The following is a 6000-nucleotide window of genomic DNA, read 5'->3' as shown; positions in this document are numbered from 1 at the left end:
TCTACTCTTACCGCCTCTACTAATGGCTGGTTTCACTGCTGTACTGCGGAGCAGCTATGACGGGCGCTGCCTGAAGGGATGTCAAGGACTAAACTACATACATGAGTTTCGACAGAGCCCGGCTCTGTGACTCCCATTCTCTGGGGCTCACTCAGGAACACACTGACCAGTGGGTTTCACAGGCCACCCGCTCCAGCGTCACTCTTCTCCCCCTCACCGAGAGGTGACTCCCAGGCAGCGTTGCAACTGGACAACGGGGCAAACCCCAAACTTATCTCCACTGCCACTGGATGAGGGTGATGAACTGATGCACCTGGCTAGCCCACCTATTAACCCCAGTTCTGTCAGGGACACTGTGCTCTCCTAGAAGATAGGCGCTCAGCTTCCCAGCCTGCCATTGCTGCTTAACCAACTGTTGGGTAAGCCACTGGCCAGGCGCATGTCACGCCCTTCCCTAGAAGCTGGCCAGCGAGGTCGGAACACCTCCTTTGGCTTGAGTGGGACAACCCTTTCAGACCCGAGCGTGTGCCGGGCTGCTTTCCAGAGGCGCAGAGCCCCTGCAACGCCTTTCAAATTCATGCCACATACCATTAGGGGCCATTTGCTCCTAAGAACGATAAAAAGAGGAGCTGAGCCTGGCTCCCTGCTGACCCATCTCCATGTGGCTCACTTCAAGTCAGAGGGGCCCGGGCCCCCCAATCAGTAGGCACAAGGGGCAGAATGGTTGCAGGAAGCCCATGAAAACCACAGCCCCGTATTTGTACCTAATCTAGGTGCACGTGTGATGAGAAAACGAAAAGGATGAAATGGACGTGCATATATTACTGAGTCTCTAAGGCATCAGCAACTTACAATTACTGACACTTACACGGACAGTTGGTACACATTTGTGTCGAGTGATCCGTCAGTTATTCAACAAAACAATACTGTTACCATAGCAACTGCCAAATGACATGGTGTAGCATCATTTACCTTGGAGCCATGATGGTGTGGGGCAGGCTCGGATTTCTGTGCTGTGAAGGCGTCCAAGTGTCCTGACTGTATTGTGAAGCTTTGTTTTCCCACCTTCTTCTTTTGTCTCAGGGAACTAGTCTTCTCATAATGTTTCCATCTGCAAGAAACCAATTTTCTCATTATTTTAAGTCCCATAAATGGCTCTTCCTGGCATCAGAAAAGCCCTTGAAAAAGGTCAACATCAATACAATGCAAATAATGGAACTAGAGGTTAGCCCACAGCAAAATCTCAGATGCAACTAAATATTCTGAGCTCAGATTTGGATCTGAATTTCATAGCAGGCTCCGTAGCTCAATTATGGACTGAGCGAACCACCCAGGCCAGGATTTTGTCAGAATTGGAAAGGAGATAGTGATCAAATTCTGCACCAGAATTTACATCTCACTCCCATCTCTAACACGTCACCAAGACAGGCCCAAACCAGAACACCAGATCCAATTCAGTTCCCCTCTCTGAGTTTGAGAATTTCTAGTCTTTCCCAAACAGCTCCAGCTCAAGTCTGACCATCTTTTCATCCCGTGCTCGTCAGAGCATTGCGTTTCTGGTCTAAGCCTGAGGCTTCGAGGTGCCCCGTTAACACCAGGGATTGTTATAAGCAGAAAGCACAGCGTACTCTTGTTCTATGAATCTGAACTCTGTCTGCAGACTCATGGCAGTAGGGGCTTTTTTCCAGAAGCAGGTTCTTTTTTTGTAATGCCACTGGGCTCCTCAGATTTGGATTAAAAAGGGGCTTCAGGGGATGCCCAATCACCACCACATTCTCCTGGGAGCACTGCCTTAGGATTCAGAAACCTGGGTTTCTGGTTCTTTCTCTGGATGAGCCCCATTCATAGCTTTTGATGTGAAAATGTGAATGTCAAAGGCAGGGCAAGTTGCCTTTGTAATGTGTTAACCAGTCCTTAGAGGGGTTTCTCTTCTTACAGGCAGAACCAGCCTTCAGCTAGGAGGCCTCCAGCCCCTCTCTGCCCGACCTCTTCCTCACTGCCTGCCCCTGCTTCTGGCTCCTTCCTAGCCTACATAGCCCTTGGCGCATTAAACGTACAGGTGTTGCCCGTTCTCAAGCCAGCATCAGGCCATTTCATCAGCCCCAGTCTGTTCCCCTTTGGAGCCTGCAGGGCAGGGGCTAATTAGGTGCTCTTGCACCAGCACCCTGCTCCCCTTCCAAGCCTTTGCCTGGCTACGTAGACTGTAAACTCTTTGGGGCAAGGACAGCAACATCCCTATTGGGGGTCCAAGCCTGAGCGAGGGTCTCTAGCCATTACTGAAATACAGATAGTAATAAGGCAAAGGATTCAGTTGTGGGTGGCTGCACACTGCCTTCGGGGCACCCAGAGATCCTCAACAGCGTACAGTTCAAACAGGCAGACAATCATTCCCATCTCTCAAGCGCTATATCAAAGATTATGCCTTTTCTCTTCCTCCATAGGCCTTTCTTCATCAAGGACACTCCACTGAGTTCACGAGAGCTATCTCTTTGAGGTTGAACTGCTAGGTATTTTAAATGTAGGCGCTCCCTCAATTTATTATAACCTCTTTAGCTTGGGGGAGGGCAGGCATTGTCTCGTAAGTGAATGTGGACAAAAGCGAAGCACCCATTTGTAGGTAGCTCACGGAAATGTTACTGCAACCCTATTCATATGACTAGCAATTAAAATAAATTGCATTTGTGTTCTAGTGTTTCTTTTTTCACCCTAAAACAGGGGCCTTTCAGCTTGAAGAGTAAATGTGGATAATTTTATTACCCTTATGCCTAATTCTTTTGGAAGGCGCGAGTATAAAGGAAAGCAAGCGAGAGAAAGACAGCATGTTGTCTTTTCTCCATTTCTCAGAAAGGAAACGAACACATCCACACCCAATTTCACGATTTCCATTCCACTGATGAACGTCTCGGAGGCAACACATCTCGATAATAAGGGCAAAATTCTGTTCCTCAGTCCTTCTTGAAGATGTTGGGTCAAATGTAGGTGTTAGGTCAAATGATGTGATCTAATCAGTACTGTAAAGCATATGATGGTAAATGAATATAAGTCTATGGGAACCAAATTCTGCAATGACTTCACGCTAAAATCAGCGTGGTTGCACCAGTTAGAAATGAAGTAGAATTTGGATCAGGGGCTTTGAGCCTGGCTAACATACCCAAAGGGACAGCAACAAGCACAAGAAGATATAAAATTAAAGATCCAAGCTGCTTAATTTATACCATCCTTCCCTCAGCTGCTTTTCCTGCTACATCCATGTTTCCTGGCTTCTTGACATTTAAGTGGCACCCACTAAAATGCTATGAGACTCGTATATATCTCCTGATGCATCACCACTGGCTTGTCTGATCTGTGGCTGCACATCCAGACCTGCAATCCGTCACTATGGTTATTAATCAATCTTAGCAGTTATAAAACAAAATAAATTATCCCTTAACTACCAAAAGCTATATAATGAGAACAGATTGCAGGTTTCTTAGTAAACCGAGCTAGCCTTGACTTCCACTACCAGCCTTTAACGCACTGAATGCAGAGTACAGCGTTAGAACCAGCAGTGCTTCCTCTGTACATCCGTATTGGGCAAACCGACAGAAGTATTCCATTCTGAAAGTGCAGGAGACGGGAAAAGCCTTGATTGCTCATAGGTCCATCTATGGCCTGGTGCCTGTTAAATACTGGTTCAGATTACTGAATGTGGAAACATGACATCTCTCAGTGGGCATAACAGAGCCCTATGAGTTTTAAAAGGCATCATATATACTGAAACTCATTAGTCTGCCGTGGAAATGCACAAGGACACTGGAAAATTTCCATCGAATATCTGTTGAAATATGTCACATTACATTCAGATCAAGCTGTGATATGTAACACCTTCTAACTAATTTTGGGCTCTGGGAGCATATCTTGAGGAATGCAATTTTTATAGTTAAGAAAATTATTGTCATTCTAATTAAAAACCACTTGGCAGAGAGTAGATTTTTTTCTTTCACGTTGAGTTTATTTTTTTTAAAGAAGGATATTCCATTTCATGTGAAGGATTAAACTAAAACCATTTCAGAGCAATAAAACATTGCATCTATTAGCGTCCAAGAAATGTCAGCTGCAAGACTCGCTTCATTACTAATATATGCAATAAGCTTAGCTTATGGCCAGTGCACCTATTAATTTCCTTGTCTAGGGTTAGATCCCCAGGAATACGTCTAGGGCAGTGTGAAAGAGAACCAAAGATGACACAGTGAGGGATAAAGCCATGGTGTGGCAGATGAACATGCTCTGTTTTCAATCCACACAAGGTCTGTCTCTAAGCAGCACCTCCATCAGGGAACATCTGCCAGCTATTTTGCTATCATTATTGTAATAATATGATGACATCTTAGTGAGCATGAGAACACTGGTCTTGCGTTACATTTCAATGCATTGCAGGTGGTGAAGTGCTTTGAGATCAACTGATGAGAAGTTCTACATAAGAAATCAATATGGTTATTATTACTAGAATCCAAGGTGACTATTCTTGGATAGTCAAAACTGCTCACTCCAAGATTCCAACATTAATGAGTTAATTGAAAAAAGTCATAAGAGTGTCTTTAAAAACCCTATGATTTGTCTTTAATGGTATACTTCTCATTTGCCTCCGGGTGTTTGAATACTCTGGCTGCACTTGGTTCATTTTTTCAAACATTGCTCTGTGACGACAGGGCCTAGAAGTTTACTTTGTCTCTGAATGCCAGCTGAGGTTCTCAACGAACTTGCGTGACACTGGGAAGTAGGGCTCCAAGAAAAACACCCAATATCCTGACACTTGTGATCACACCAGAAGAGGCAAACCTCAAATGGGATTTCCAGAGGTGATCTGTGCAGGGGGAGATAGGAATAGAAACAATTCCCAGCCATTTCAACATACACAGACCCCCTGGCCACTACTGCAGCCATGGCTAAAATGATAGGACAAGTGACCAAGCTGCTTACTGACTATTCAAGACAAAGCTGATGGCAGACGCTGAGCAAATGGAGGAAACGTTATGGCTGAAGTTTTTCATAACACTTGCCATGGATGGGCCAATGGGAGCAGAGCTAGGTTAGCACTGAACATTCTGTCAGATCACCCCCTACAGTTATACTGAAGGCCAGATATAACCCGTAGAACAGCTGTGGGACAACTGCTTTCTTTGGCAAACAGAGCAAAGGGATCCACTGGCCTAATTTCAAAGGACCTGAGCCACGCTCCCCATGACTTCAAGGGCATTATGGATGCTCACTGTGTCTCCAGAGCAGATCATGAGTGTCCAAGTTTTCATTCCTGGGGACATTCTTTCTCCCATGGCCAGTGCTTCCCTGACTCTTAGAGTCAAAGTTCAGGCAAATGTCACAGTAAACCAAATGTGCTGACATTTCTCTGTTTGCCCTTTTTAAACACAGTATTTTAATCCACAGTGACCTTCCCAACCCAGCACCACATTTTGTATCTTCCTCCCAGTTGTAGCTTCCCCTGCTGGAATCTGGACCCTTGATTGGTAGACCGAGAACTTGAATATCCACTTTAGGGGACTTCTGTCTTGCTGGTTTGCCAACAGGAGGCCCATGGTTAAGCAAAGTTTAGCAAGGATGAAATATTTCAGAATCTCTTATTGAGCAGAAGAATATCATCTCTGGAAAATCATGGGAGACAGGAGAGATTCCAGAGGACTGGAAAAGGGCAAATATAGTGCCCATCTATAAAAAGGGAAATAAGAATAACCCAGGAAACTATAGTTTAACTTCTGTGCCAGGGAAGATAATGGAGTAAGTAATTAAGGAAATCATCTGCAAACACTTGGAAGGCGGTAAGGTATTAGGGAACAGCCAGCACGGATTTGTAAAGAACAAATCATGTCAAACAAATCTGATAGCTTTCTTTGATAGGATAACGAGTTTTGTGGATAAGGGAGAAGTGGTGGATGTGGTATACCTAGACTTTAGTAAGGCATTTGATATGGTCTCGCATGATATTCTTATCAATAAACTAGGTAA

At 44.8% G+C, this 6000-nt stretch overlaps 1 long non-coding RNA gene across 1 annotated transcript in view; it reads right to left on the bottom strand.

Annotated features, from left to right (window-relative positions):
- Window positions 1–904: 904 nt before the first annotated feature.
- Window positions 905–6000, bottom strand: part of LOC112546584 (uncharacterized) — a 387426-nt gene continuing 382330 nt past the window's right edge. The window contains exon 4 of the long non-coding RNA XR_012903931.2: window positions 905–1111. This is a non-coding gene — a long non-coding RNA (uncharacterized LOC112546584). The remainder of the gene's footprint in view (window positions 1112–6000) is intronic.

The sequence above is a fragment of the Pelodiscus sinensis genome, chromosome 4, assembly GCF_052426305.1.
Source record: "Pelodiscus sinensis isolate ZL-2025 chromosome 4, ASM5242630v1, whole genome shotgun sequence".
NCBI lineage: Eukaryota > Metazoa > Chordata > Testudines > Trionychidae > Pelodiscus > Pelodiscus sinensis.
This window is presented reverse-complemented; position numbering and strand designations above follow the sequence as displayed.